This window comes from Calidris pugnax, unplaced genomic scaffold (assembly GCF_001431845.1).
Source record: "Calidris pugnax isolate Ruff unplaced genomic scaffold, ASM143184v1 scaffold56, whole genome shotgun sequence".
NCBI lineage: Eukaryota > Metazoa > Chordata > Aves > Charadriiformes > Scolopacidae > Calidris > Calidris pugnax.
Window position 1 is genome coordinate 12,383,576 of NW_015090839.1, and position 15,999 is coordinate 12,399,574.

A 15,999-nucleotide genomic window follows, 5' to 3' on the forward strand; every position below is an offset into this window, starting at 1 on the left:
TGCTACAGTTTAAAAAGTGACCTTGTCAAAGTGAGGCGTTCTTTCTTCAATTAAATTCAAAGTGAGTTGGTCCCTCAGGTAATGCTGACATGTATAATGTTAGCAATTATAAGAATACTTTGCAAAAGTAGTTAAAAAACCCTAAAAAATCTTTTATTCTATGCTAGTTTTTAGAAAAAAGGAAGACTTTACCTTTATATTAGTAGCCATTTATGAGGTCATTTTGGAGTGTACTGCTACATAAAACATGAGGTCAGCAAGTAAGGGTAATTAAATTTTAGTAGGAGCAAAAGTCACCGAAAGGTTTTTACTTTCATCCTACCCAGTCTAAAATAGTGATACAATACACCATTAATAGCCTTGGAATTGCTAATTATTTCAACATGAATAGCAGTATCAGTGCTGTCAGTTTAACTGAATACCCTCCTGAGGATTCCTGAAGAATGCATGATTACTTTTATTATTTTGTATTTTCAGGAACAGAAACAAACAGGCAAATTAAACCCAAATATGAAAAGAATAGTTCAGAGAAAGTACCTGTTGTACTTTGTCAAGTCTTGGTTGAGAAATTTTCTGTGGAAGTTTTCCATCAGAAAATGCAGTTCAGCTACTAATTTCAGAGGAACATACCTCTTTCACTTAAGTTTTCTTGGGAGGAAGCCAACATTTTTACCTTTTACTATTTTATTTAAAACAATCTATTTAATAATTTTCATCTATTTTAAGTTTACTGCTTATTAGAGAAAAGATTGTTGAGAATTTAGTATTACACTGCTTTTGTATTAATGAGAAAAAACAATTTTATTATAATATTTTTTTTACTGAACCTGAATTGGAATTTTATTTTCCATAAGAATTTTTAAATTTGGGAATTTTGTTCAAATTTGGAGCAGAAAAAAATCCAAACCATGAAATCCTCGTGTTTTCTTTGAAGCTGATAGTTTATTTTTCCACCAGCATAATTGAGTATTTCACCACACTATATAGGAACATTTAACATTTAAAAAATATATGTTCTAGGTTTACAGTTATACGAAGAACATATAAGACTTGTGAAATACTTTCATTCTATTATGTGAAAAAGTACATTGGTACTTCTAAAGTGTAACTATGCTGAAAAGTCAGTTTGAACCTTTAGTCCCTAATCCAATTGTGCTTCGCAGAAAATATTATTCTGGTCAATATGTGAATGTATAATTTTCCTCCTCAGAATAGCCTCTAATGTTCAGGAGAAAATTCAGTGTTGGCAATTCCATCTTGATATTTCTACGTCTCTAGTTACTCTAGTATAAAAGACTTTCTCTGAAGTGGACTTTTAACTTTCAAAGAGGTGATGTTTAAGAATACAGCAAACCATTCATTGTGTTGACACCCAAGATTTAAAAACCAGGTAACCAGGCGTTGTATTCTCACAGTGGTACAGCAGAATTTTTTAGAATATAGTTGAACAAATATTGATTATAATTTCTAATGAATGTGGTGACCAATAAATGCTTCTTTGTTCTGGTTTTACCTTAGTAGATCTTGCTTCATAAAATGAGTCTGAGCTCTAGGATTATTTCTTGGTAGAGAATTCTGCTATGAAATTAGAGACTTTATTACTCTCTTCTGCTTGTGTTCTGATTAAAAAAACCCCAAGCAGCTAATGGTTGCAATAAAGATTTTTTTCCCTGATCTACAAGTAAAATTCCTGATAAGCATGATGATAAATCTCATTGTAGATATTTGATTTGTTTACATTTGATGTTTGTATAAAAATAAACTTGAAACATTTTTATTTGCAGATTCAGCCATTTGGACCCCCTTTGCTTTAGAAAAACTACGTGTTTTGATGTGATGTTATGCAAATGTTTGTGCAAGAGTGTCTTGCGTATTCAGTAAAATGAAAGTATTGATAGGAAAAATGAGATTCTGAAAATATTAACCCAAATCCTAATTTCAAGAAGCCATGATAGGAAAAAGGGGCTAGTAAAAGGTGCAATGAAATATTAGCTATATTTGGCCTGGGCAGATATTTCCTAAATATCTCACACTTGATGGAGGTGAAAGAAAGGAGGAATTAAATTCTTTCATTTCCAACAGAATAACCACAGGCCAACCCACCTCTGTAGACTTCAGAAGGAATCACAGGATGCCTGAACCATCTGCAGAAAAAATGACTGTTTATTTGTTTACTCTACACGCTATCTGATAGCACATATTATAAAGAGTTTTCAGCTGGTGGGTTTCCACTGTAGACTTGAAGCATAATTGGTCATTTAAAGCAGAGGTATTTTGAATTCCCAAGGGATCTCAGTAGGAAGAGAAGAAAGTGCTTTGAATTTTGGTGCAACACCTGATCTGATCATTTTCCCTAATATTCCTCAGCTCACCTGTCACCACCCACACACACTGTAAGATTCCTAGATGTGTTACTTAATACAGAAGTCCAGCAAAACAAGGAAAGAAGCTGTCACAGAACCATCTGGCCATTTCTTAACGTGCAATAGAAATCTATCACAATGAGAAGGCTTGCCTTCTTTCAGTGATCTGATTGACATCAGGAACCGGTAGTTATCACTGCTTTAAAGCAGAGTACAGTTTCTGTTGCCAGTACTGGCCCTTCTGATTTCTCAGTACAGCAGCACTTATTTTGACTATGATTCTCTGTATTTATTTTCATAAGCAGATGAATAAATATATGTTCTTAATCTAAGATACTTTCCATACCAAAATAAACACGTGCTGTTTGTATTTCAACTGATACTATTATTTCCATCCGTGCTTACATTGCTGCAGATGATTCAGTAAAAGCTAATGTTTACTAAAATCTTATGGTCTGGTGCATGGAATCTAACAATGCTTTGAAATTCTTGTCCTGTAAAGTCAGCATAAATTTTGCTCTAGACTTCAGTGATTCTGGGATTCATGCAAAGGGTGTGTCCTGAGAAACTTCTCAGACGACCTTATCACATTGCTTGAGACGTTAGGTGAAAAGTCTGAGGCACTTCTATAAATCTATATTTTTAAGAATCGTATCTTTAATCATCTGGTACTGTGGAGGTACTATGGAGGTAAATCTGAGTACTTATCAAAAAGATTGTCTTTTTATTTTTTTTTCTTTTTTAATGGGGAATAAGTGTCTACTAACCTACTGTCTAAAAAACGAACACTTAAGAACCCTTTGATCCATTGGTTACTGAAATTAGTCATTTTTTGATTTTAATAATCAGTGGGTCAGGCTATCAGTAAAACAGAAACATGTCCTACCTTCATGGTTTCTGTTCTTTCAAGCATTTCAAGTTGCTTGAAATTCCTATTGTTATGAAAAGTCTAAGTCTGTCTATAGGTTTTCCCTCTTCTGCTTCTTTGCCTAGACTGGAATTTATCATAGCAGAGGCCAATAGTGAGAAAAAATATGTACTATTTCTGACCCCTTCGGTGTGTCCTTTAGAAACCCTGTATAACATTCAAATTTCCCTTCTTTTGGTAAAAATAGCTAATAATTCATCATCAGTGACTAACGAGGTCATTGTTCCAAGAAACTGCTCATCTGAAGTGGAGAAAACAAAACAAATTCATTCTGCAACTTTTCAATAAAAAACACAGCTGTAGTTATGAAAATAGCACTTTAGATATGTGTTGGTGCAATTAATATTAATAGAAGATTTACATGTTGTTTTGACCAAATTCAGCTTATTTGGCACATGGGAATACTGTTCAGCCATGAGGAGCATGGGAGCATCCTTCTCTGTAACTGTAGAGCAAGTATGATGAATTTTAGGTTCCTACACATGTAATGTGAGGAGTTAATCTGGTAGCACATTTTCATGATTGTACATTGTGATGATGACTGGACAAGTATTTTGTGACTCGCTGCAGCTTCTGGCAAAGTAAATGAATGCCAAGATTGCCAGAGCATCAAAGGAAACATTTTTAATTTAAGTATGCATGCTGAGATGCAGCTGTGCCAATACATGCATATTTATTGGATCTGGCCAGGAGGCAAATGCGCAGCTAATTAAACCATAGTAGTGCTGGCAAAGGTTTGATTCTAAAGGCTTGGGTTATCATAGACTTAGCTGAGATGACTTTGGTGGATCTAGAAGCAATTTAAAAATAAAATAACCTTAGGCAGTGTTAAACTTGGACACTTTTATAACCTAGTAGTTTGTTTTCAAAGAGATCAGGATAGGCTCTGGCAGTAAGCACAGCAGAACTCAAGAAAATCATACTCACTCTGGTATTTCGATGCACTTCCATGTTTTAGTTTAGGTAGCTACTAGACATTGCATCAGGATGCATTACTATGACCAAGATGAGCTTAAGAAATAGTTTAATTGGTAGTTTAGTGGGCACATTAGTTGAATTATAAGCAGGATCTAAACAACTTTCAAGATGCTAATGAAGGATCTGTTCACAACGGTTTCTTCTCATTAACCAGTACAAAATATGAGTAATCCAGTTTCAGAAACTGGACTCAGAAACTGGATTCAGAAACCTCTATGGAAGTAAAGGTACAGTAAGTTTTCTAGCCATTCACTTCTCTGTGGGCCTTTTGCAAGAATATGGACATTGTGAAATTTTATTTTGGTTTTGAAAGTAATATCTGCACTAGAAACTGCACCGAGACACTGCTTACTGCTGGGTAGGCCAGTGGTTGACTGTCAGCTATTTGCTTTCAGGGCCAAATTTTAAACAAGTGGAAGTTTACAAGAAAGTAATTTATTATCCCTATAATTTACACACATTTTCAAGAATCTTTATTATTCCAAGCATGCAGTATACGCACCATACTGAAAATCAGAGTTTATAATATGTTCGTTCTACTCAGATAGACCTGAAAGCTAGGGACTCAGGTGCTTGGTTTGGTGGCTCTGTAACATTCCCAGGCAGGCAGCATCACCAACCTCAATCTTAAAGGAGTCTGTCCTCATATTGTTCCTAATCAGAAGACCAAATTAAAATTAATGATATTTAAAAATAAATGCATAAAAGAAGGAGTTGTTATTATTATTACTTTGGTATTTTAGCCGTAGGGTACACATTTTTTAAGGCTTACTCCATGGCTACGAGGGCAAGTGATACAGTTAACAAAATAAATGAAAACTGAGTTTAGACCTGACATAATGATATGACTACAGAAACAGGAGTTTTAAGAAATGCATAAAATCTTTCATGTCTGACAGTAAAATCAAGAGAGCTGGAATAGGTACCCACTTGAGTGAGGCATGAGATCCCATGAGACCCCTTCTCACGGGATCTTATTCTACCCCTTCTTCCATGAGTATGGTTAGTAAACTGGTCATTGAATTTTTTATCTCCCTTGAGCAGGATGTAAGGTCTACATGCCAGGCTGTGCTCAGCTCAGCTTACTGCGATGGAATTTAACCAAGAGAAGGAAGGGAGGAGGCAGAAAGAAATGGTTGGACATAAATTAAACAAACAAACAAATCTCTGTAGCCTACTATAACCCAAAAGAAGATTGAGCTTTTTTTTTTCTTTCTATTTGCCTACTATGTGAGGTATGGAGCTTTTTTTAACCTTTTTAAAAAAAAAATCTTACAGAGTAATATACATAGTTAGACAAACAGTACTTTACACAGTGGGTTATTCTGAAGAAAAATGTTGATTAACCAGAGAAAATCAAATTCTGAACACCAGTATCATTCCTTCCTGGTCCCAGAATCCCAGCTTGTTTATTTAGTGTCACCCATAGTCTGTCATGGCTGACCTAAAACTATCAGAAACAGCCACAATTGCAGCGAAGCATAAACAAAAATCTGAACTGAAGGTGCAAGGGGACTGCCATTCTGGAGATAAGATCTATTGCTGTAATAGCCCTTGATTATGATGACCAAAGGAAAAAAAAAAAACAAAAAACCACTAGCAAATGTACAGACACATTTCTGTTTATTTATACACAAAGGGAGGGAAGCAAATCATTTACAAAGAAGAAGGCATATAGGGAATAGGGTTTCATTACATGTCAGTGTTTCTCAACAGTTTATAAAACATGATTTTGTGAAACTAGAGGTTTGCTTGTGGTCTTCTCTGTTTGCTTAATGACATTTTGTAAAGTGCTAAAAATCACATGGAGATAGCAGAGAGAAAGAGAATCTGCCAGATGGTTATCTGTTGGTAGAGTGTTTTTCACCCTTCCTTCCACCTACAGCACAGAAGCCTTAGTTTTACACTGAAGACAGATTTGCATTAGAAGATACCACATATGAATAAAAGTCTAATATATTATGCTTCAGGTGTGTGATAGCTGTGTAAATTGCTGATGACACAGGTAATGCCTTGTGTGTGACAAAAACTGATCTGTTATTTGAAAGTTGTGATTTTCAATTTTTAATTGCAATCAGATTCCCTGAATTCATAGGGAATTCATGGAAGAGTGAAAAAAAAAATAAAAGACCTTGGTGTGCAAAAAGTGCTTTCGTTGTTGGAAAAACTGCTTGCGCTCCTCTGCGAAGTCATGCCAAGGGCTTGGTCCCTTGACCATTTTAAAGGTCAGTTTCCCGTCTTTAGCTTTAGGGTTACAAAATCTTCTTTAATTCTCAGTATGTTATAAAATTTCACTTGTTTAAGTAAATGCTTAGGTTCAAAGCTCAAAACCCAAGTGAGTGTAGTAGTGGGACTTTACACTTTTCAAATGTTGCATTTTACTTTAGTAAGCAGTACTTTGCACTATTTTTAAGGTTTGCTGAGCAGATTAAATGAGGGAAGAAGAACTAGATGACTCTACTTGTTTCTTTTATTTTCAAAATGTGTAAATTCAATAGTTCATTAGCAAACAGCTCTACCGAGAGATTTTCTAAGTATGTTTCTTTCAGAAATGACTTTGATTTGACCCATATCTCTTAAAAACTTCTGAAAATGTACCTCCTTGCTTTTTACAATTAACAAAACCTTAGATATGTCATGAGTATGTCAAGTCTTTTACATTTAGTCTCTATTTTCCTTTTATTCTTTCATAATTTCTCTTTTTCAAGCTGTGCTGGCTATTCAATAGCATGACATGGCAACTTTTACACACTTAGAAAGGAGCCAAGTACTAGTCATGAATGATAATTTCTCACATATTAGTAAGTGATTCAAATGTTGATTTTGAGGACGTTTTATTTAAAAAAAACCACAAACCTGTTCAATAACTATAGAAGAACATTAACTTTCACTGATAATCCCACCTAAAAATGCTCTAGGTGTGTGTTGGATCTGTTACCACATTGGCACAGGGAATCACCCTGACCCTTCTGTTTGACTGGAAAGAACTGCAGTGTTCTTCTGCGTTGTGATTGTGAGAAATGCAGAAAGTACTTGAAGTTCAAGCATATTCATAAAAAACCCCAACCTGTTATTCTTGCTTAAAATCAATGAAACTTCTGCTGGAAAATAATAAAGGTGAAGTATGTCCCATTTGCTTGTTAACGCTTGCTCTCTTTGCTTGCTAATTACACATATGTAGCTCTGTGAAGGAGTATCTCAGCTCTCGTCTTTACAACAAAATGCATGGGGGGACCCTGGTCTTTAAAAAAAGAAGTTGATGTAGGGAAGACATCAGAGAGTAGAATTTCATGGAACTTTCAAATTCACAGTTTTTAATTTCCTGGCCAGGAAGAACTTTCTGGGAAAGTCCCTTGAAATCAAAATGGCATCCACCTATGGTGAATGCATGTCCAGAGATATATTTCTAATTAAAGGAGTTTGCAAGTGTTTTGAGATCCTTAAGTGGAATGTGCTATGGAAGTATTAAGTGCTAATCCATCCTCACGTCTTTCTTTCTATGGGAAGATATTTACCTGTTTGGAAAAAGCCATGTGGAATTTGCTGGTTATATTTCGTACACACAAAATGAAACATTCTTTAGAATTCACACTGTAGATACTGGTTTTTCAGTCTGCTGCTTACTGTCCGGAGTTAGTCTGTTGCTAGGAAAAAACTCTTCTTGAAGTTGTTTGTTTTTTAATGATCCAGAGAGAGATCCTGCCTACTTCTGGTGAATTAAATGAGGAAAAAGGAGAATTTCTACCATGGGAAAGGATCCCTCCAGCACACAAACCTACTTAGGTCTGATATCAAGCTCCCTCAGTATCTACAAACTGACTGAAGGAATTTATCACTTCTCCCAGAATGACACTACACCATAATTGGCAGCAGTTTAGCCGAGACCAGCAGATTTTTGCAGCACATGATCTGTCTTCCCGGGTTACCGACCAGAGCCAGGTTTGGCTGTAGATTTGAGTGTCCTGTTGCATGCAAAAGCTCAAAAGGAATTTATCTGTCAAGGTACTTATCATGCATAAATCCTCTTTAATACAGTGAGACTTCCTGGAAGAGTGTGTATACATTTCAACATACTGCCAAGAAACTTGATACTTGTTCATCTTTCTACTGTTAAAAAAATCAGCTGTATCCAGGACAGGCAAATGCTTTCTGAGGATAAAAAGTCTTTGCTATGGTTTTCCAGGGGAGGTATGAACCTTTGCTATTCTACCTTCTAACTTTGGCACTTTGGTGTGCGGCATTCTCAGTGCAGACGTTTGTGAAGTTAGAAAGGATCCTGGAAGGAGAAGAAATCAAAACAAGTGCAAAGCTCAGTGTCTGTGCAGAGGTGGAACATAAGCTTTCAACGATGTAGAGCCACATTTCTATACCATGGCTGAAAGTTGTTTATCCTTGAAAGCTTTTCAGCCGTCAGGCTGAAATATGTATCTTGGTGTCAGTAGCATTAAAATTGCCAACATATTTCACAATTCTTTTGGCTTTCTTAACACAGACAAGCATTTTTACTGAGGTTTATTTTACTCAGGTACTAAATAGGCAATGCTGGGAATACCATGTAACTATATGTTGGGAAGTAACTACACACTGTGATTTATTTCAAAGCCTCAGAGTCAGTCGCCAATTGCAAATAACTTGGGATAACAAGTAGCTGATGAATAAGTATGCCTTATCATTTTTCAGTGTAGAGTTCTGCAGCTTTTGTTAAACTTTTTTTAGAATGACTTTATTCACTTTTTAGTGATCTCATTGTCCCATTTACAAATTATAATTTATTTCTGCCAGTCTAGTGTTGTACATGTTCTGTGTATTCTTTGATATTTTTAAAAAATTACTAGTATCTATGAGTTTCAAACTATGATTTGCAAAGAATATGTTCAAAAAGGCAGTGGCTGCTCAGCATGTGTTGATGCTTCCCCTTGTTTCCAGATACTTTATTGCAATAAAAGTAAAAACACAGCATTCTAATGGTGCGCATTTTTTTTTAGTAATCAATTGTTGAAATTGCCACAGACATGTAAAGCAATTACAAATAGAAAAGCAAGGAACCCATGATATAATCTCTTGATTAAGACAGATATTATGGAATACTGTATGTCTGACTTCAGTATCTTTTCCTTTATAAAACCAAGTTTGCTTGGACACCAGCAAGATGAAATAATTGTGTAATATTTTTTAACTTGGCAGCAGAGCTTCTTTATTCTTCCTACTCATTACCAAATACATCTGGAGTCCAAATCTAAATTTTGGCCTATAGTCTCTGGGTAGGTCTTAAAGACAGCAAAACTCCCTTGAATCTCATTTGTATTGTTGCATCTACAGTGGCAAAACCAGTAAACATATGTTTCTATTTCTCATTAGTTGTTTGTAATTATTCTGATCAAACTAAGAGAAAAGAATTATAGGGGTTTTTTTAAAGCTTTTTATTATAATTCTCTATTTTCAGAGTTTTATAACTTGACTGCAAAACATGTTTTGGGCTGAAGTTATAGACAAGATCTCAGCTGCAAGAGAACATTTGACTCCAACTTTCAAACACATAAATAGCTGATCATATTCAAATACTGCTACAAATCATAATGAAGCCTAATTAGAATGTATGCCTCTTAACACTGACAAGATTCCTCAGGAATTTAGCACAGTTTAAGAGGCAGGCTGTGTTACTACAGGAAGCTGCGGCTGCCTGGTCAAAATGGAGGTTCTGTGAACTTAAAAAGCTAATACCTTTTCTATTGAAGTAAACATTAAAAACCTCATTGACTAGCTGTTGCAGGCATGCTCTCATTTATAGACTTGCTTACACCTTTATTTGCTACAGGATTTCTTTGGATTTGAGGTAATGAAGATTCCTTTCACAACTACTAAATGTAGAGTAAATATTAATTATAATAAAGTTTTATTTCTCAGGGCAATGAATGGACTTTTGAAACTCCTGTCTGGCAGTAATAGTGAAAACTAGTTATTACGATGCACTAGTTATGTTGTTGAAAGTTAATACTTCATTAGCATGGTACCTGAGTACTCAACATACACATTTGATATACACAAAGTTAATTTGGCCAAAGAAATTGAGCTTAGACCTTTCTGCCATACTTTCCAATCTGTATGCTGCTGAAAATTGCAACTATGTTGTCTCTGTCTCAATTTTTCTTTCCTTCCATCTTGATAGCATATTCATATTGAAATCATGACAAGCTAAATTCTGCCCTCATCCAGAATGTACCTCAGCAAAGCATGTAACCACATGTTTAGCTCAAAGAGGTGACAGTCCCTGGGTCATGGGTTAGTTTTAAACTAACTTATTGAGTTGAAGCTTTAAGCTCTATAGCTCAAGAGAAAATCCACTTTCTATTCAATTTCTACTAGACTTGTGAGTATCATCTGTATGTATACTAAAACTCACCATTTTGTCAAATGCTTTCTACAACTACTCTAGGCTCTGATTTAAAGTTGTTTTTGGATTTCCGTCCAATGTTAAGAAATTCCATGACTCTTAAATTTTTGAGTTTTCTCGGAAAAGTTCATTTTTGATAGACAGTTACAATAAAATTGATGCATTATAGAAATAAAAGAAACGAGTGGTTTCTCCAAGTTTCCCTCTTCTCCCCTTGCAACTCACTGTATAAACATACCTACAAAACCCCCACAAAAATAGTAAGAATCAGTTTTAAAGATAACATTCAACATCATATGAAACTCTTTCCTAACATGTTGAAATTTCATTCAGGCTGCAACTGTGGTAAATATTTCTCTCCCCTTCTGCTCCCTCCCTTCTCCAAATCTTGGGTGTTTTCTATGATTCTGTGTCATTGTGAGGTAAAATGTCAATATGTGTAATGACACAGCACAGTGAAAACACATATTTTAATATTCATGTAAACTCATGTAATTGTAAATCAGGCTGTGCCACCCGCTATCATAACATACTTCATGTGAAAAGATGCTAAATTTACTTGACCTACTTTCATCTTCATGTTTAGGAAACAGGGTATAAGAAGTAAACAAAGTAGTTGTGCCTCATGCAGGAGATTATTATTGTTTGAATTTATGATTCATGCCCTGAGCAAAATTTTGTTTGTGGCCTCATTTGCAACCGTAATTTACAACTTTACTAGGGATATACTGTGTGTTTGGGAGGTTATATATTAGACATGCTTTGTACTGGAACAGTTTTCTAGCTTTGGGTGTAGTATTTTCTATGTTTCTGGTAGCTATAAAATTTCTTGGCATAACATTTATTGTAGTAAATATGGACAATTTTATTTTTTTTTTTAAATTGCAATTCCCCTTAGGAATGTCCTATTGTGTTTACATCAACACACTTGTTACGGCTAAATCGAACTAGTATTTAAAGAAGTTGTTAATCCTACAAACAACGAGTCATTACTTTTTCAGTATTTCCTAGCCACAGTGTTCCGCTTTTAATAGCGAGTGTCTCATTTTAGTTAGTCTGTATTTCTAACCTAAGTCCTATATATTTATATGTTTCTGGAGCCCAATGAAGTCATATTTTCTGATAAAGATGATAATTACAGAAATTATGAAATGGACTTTGCTATCTCTAATGTTTATGAATCTATTATTCTCTTTGGGTTGTTGTTTACTGTGACATTCTTTGAGTCATCAGATAAAGTCATAACTAATAGAAAAGATTATCTTTTTTTCTGATCTTTTTTCTTTTTGTAAATGCACGTTTCTTTCCAAATCCAGTTTGTTTACAGATAAGATCTATTTTTGAGTTAAAGGAATGCTGTACTAACCCTCAGTTGGCAGGAGGCAATAATTTCACCTTTGTGTTTTGTCTGTCAGAAGGCAGGAATTTCTAACCACACCTACCATACCTTGAGGAACAGAGTTTTTTTAATTAGCTGTGGAACATCCATAGAAATCTGTTCTCCTAGAAGACTGCACGCAGATCCTGCCATCTCCAGCAAAAAGACACAAGGTTTGACCCTGTGCTGGACTTTCTAGGCTCACTGTCTTCCCCAACACATACTTTCTAAAAGGATGATGTGCAGGAGCTGCCATTGGGCTCCTTCTCTTCACCTGAGTCATGGTGGTGAAATTTAATGAAAGAAAGTGTGTGGTATACAGAATCTATGAGCTATAACACCATTCATGCAATTCTTTCATTCTTCTGTTAAATCTATGGACTCCCAAATTTATAAAATGCTTAAGGAGACCTTAGTACTGTCTTGGTGTCTGAGAAGAATGCAATGAAGATCTCTCCTTATACTGTCTCTATCTTACCTTTTAAGCCCAAGAAGAAAAGCAGAGCATCCACTATCTAATGTGCAGTAAAGACAAGATTCCTTGTCTTCTTGGACTCATTCTAGCCATTGACTCCATTGCCTTGGAACCAAACATGGTAGTTCCATGGTGATGGCAAAGGTGGAGATGATGGCCTCATTTATTGTTCTCAAAGGGGAATCTAGGATGAACTACTCTCTCCACCCTCACTGTGCTCCTAAAAAGAACTGGGAAGTAGCAAGTCTCAACAAACTCATACTACTCAAAGGCAACTATACATGAGGGAGTGGAGTCTTATTTACTAGATTTAAAGTCTTAAGGAATATGCCAAATCACTTTGCAAAGACAGGATCAGTTCACCTACTTGTGCGAGGTAAAATTCAAGAATATTAAAAGGGAGAAAATTACTGAATGATAGGGAGCTGCCATTGTAATATGTACTGCTTCGTGCTTGAGCATTGTAACTGTCAAACTGATTCTATTATGAAAAAGGGAGTAATTTAACATTATTTAATATTCACAATATGCACATATTGAATGGAAGTGTATGTAGAATATAAGGCCCTATTTCAGCATAAATGAAACTTTAATCACAGGAGTACTCCTCATTTTAATCGGATAACTCATATTCTCACATTTATGCATCTGCATAATAAATAAGAAGTTACTAATGAATATGTTTAAAAATAACTCTGATACTACTTTCAAAAAATATAAAAGAAGATGTTCTAGCTTTTTCAAATGCTTCTTACTCAGTTTGTCGGACTGATCCTCCAGTTGACATTGTTTACCAACACCAGTCTGTTAGCTACACCTTTGGTACATGGGTTGTATGAAAATAAATGGAAAGAAATTTAGTTTAATTAGGGTTTTTCCTAGGTACTGAAGATTTAATGCATATATAGATAGCTAGCTCATTAGTGCAGACCAATGCTTGAGATGTACAGGTAGACATTCAACATTGAAAGGAGGACATGATATAGACAGGAAGGTCTGAAGAAAAGCAGACAAATTATTGCTAAATGCACAGAGGAGACAGCATAAAGCAGAAGCTTGTACGCCATGCGTTGCATGCCGGCAGACTTCTGTCTCAAGCCTTGTCTTCACACTGCACACCAGGGCCAGCTGCGTGCGAGCCATCCTTCCATGGAAGCAGAGGCCCAAGTGCAGATGGTGAGTGGTGTGGTTTGCCACAGCCATGGGAGGTGACTCCAGCATCCTTTCCTTTCAGGTTATTTCTCCTTCCCTCTCCACAGGTGCTAATTTTTAAGGACCTCACGTAGACACGGCAAATAATAGTTTCTTGATTTACCTTAGTGTTCTGGTACAACACATTATAGCAATATTGGTTCCTTCGGAAAAGTGCTTCAAAAATCTCTGTAGGTCCTTCAGGGGGCTACAGATAGCCAATAACTTAAAGGCTGTCAGAAATCCTACCTTTTTCTGGAGCCTGGGTGCCAGCACCGTTTCTGTCTACTTTTAGTCCTGTCAGGGTGTTGCTTCTGCATTTCATTCAGTGACTTAATATAAAATACAGAGATAGCTTTGGAGTAGAGAGTGGCACCTAGGATTTTCTCACCTTTCTGTGATCTTCAACCCCTCCATAGCTACATAGACAACAACCTACCGACTTGTCCTCCACTGTGCCCTAGTCTTCTTGCTTTATTTGCTGCATAACAGCGCAGCATTGGCAGATTAGGTGAGGAACTTTTTATTTTATTATAGTTTATTTTATTTTAAACAGTTGGTAAGTACATCTCTTAAAGGTCTACCTTCTTCCAGCTGTGTGAACTAGCTTCTTAGCACTGTAAGATTGAAAAGGGAGAGAACTTGCCAGAAGTGACATTAAAATAACAGTATTGATTTATTATATGAAATATATATATTGTATAAATGGAAACAGCAATGAAAAGGCCAATTATAGGTGTAAATACAGATGGTTCTTTCCAAACAGATTTTAGAAATTAATTTTCTAGATTATTCATGGTATTTTAGTAGGAAGTGCTAATATTAGGAGGGTGACATGAAGATATCTGAAGTCATTAGGCCTAATCACCCATGTTTCTCCCATAGCATAGGAAAATTGTGCCAATATCTTAAAAATGACAGGTTTAAATGTCTGCAATAGCAGAGTAAATTTTTGGTTTCAGCAAGTATTTTCAGTGTTTCAGCCTTTACATAATTACCTTAATGTGAAAAAAAAAAAAAGGCATATCATGCTCCATTGCTCCTTGTGTGCACTTTAAGGAAAAAAAAAAATCTTTCTATAAGAAACTGCTTAGCTTTAATTGAGCAAAAGGATTCATATGGGGTCTGGACTTGCAGCTCATAACTTCTGTAGACAGGTTAGGTTGCTTTGTGATGATCCTAATTAAATTATATAAAAGCATCGAACTAGATAAACCAAAGTAGCTGCTTCATCAGTTCAGCAGGTGAATTAACCATGTGCAGGAGTCTGAATTTGTACATACATTCCTGCTCCTTTTATACCATGTCTTTTTGCTGTCGAGTGCCCCTCTGAATGGCCCCGCGGAGCTGCTGTTGTTACTTTTAGTCTATAGGTGGCAGCATTGTCAGGTTTTGTGGCAGCTGAGGCTTCTCAAGAATTTTAAGCTCTCCTCAAACCTCCCCCACTCACCCACGCTCTGTGATCAGGACTCAGTTAACATCATTACATACTCACGTCAGGTAAAATAAAATGGAGTGAAATGTTCCTAAAATTAGGCCGTGTTCATTCTGAGCTCCTTTTCTTTTTTCTTTTTTCTTTTTTCTTTTTTCTTTTTTCTTTTTTCTTTTTTTTTCTTTTTCATTTCTATTTTCTATTTTTCATTTCTATTTTTCTTTTTTCTTTTTTCTTTTTTCTTTTTTCTTTTTTCTTTTTCTTTTTTCTTTTCTCTTTTTCCGTTTTATGGTAAATACAACTATGTTGCAAAACAGTCTTACCTCCTTGAAGAAGCACATGCTGTGGAAGGCATACTCTTTCAGACTTAAAATTCATGACTTCCAAATTTTTCATGTTTGTGCTTATTTTGCTCAGGACAATGCTTTTTTTTTGAGATCTGTAGCAGTCCCCGTCATCAGAGGATTCTTGTTTCCGCTGGTCTTTTGCTAAACTATGAAAAAGCAGAAAAGCACCTACATTTCTTAATGCTTTAAGTAACTATTTTTTAAAATATCCCCCATTAAAGACTCTTTTACCTTATTTTTTATGCTTAAATAACTGTATTTATGTCAATTCTTAAAGTTAGTGGAACTATTTATACGAGCATTGGCCATCAAAAGGACTATTAGGCAGTGATACCTTTTTGATTACATATATTTTGTGATATATTATTTTCAGTATATTGTGCTTTCTGTATCATCTTTTGTGATGTCATAAATAAAGATATTGTGAGGTCATACTTTTTCTACTCCTCATTCCCTTTTACCTTTCCCCAAGGAAAGGAAATGCTGAAGTAGAGGTTGGAAAAATTGTTTTAAGTA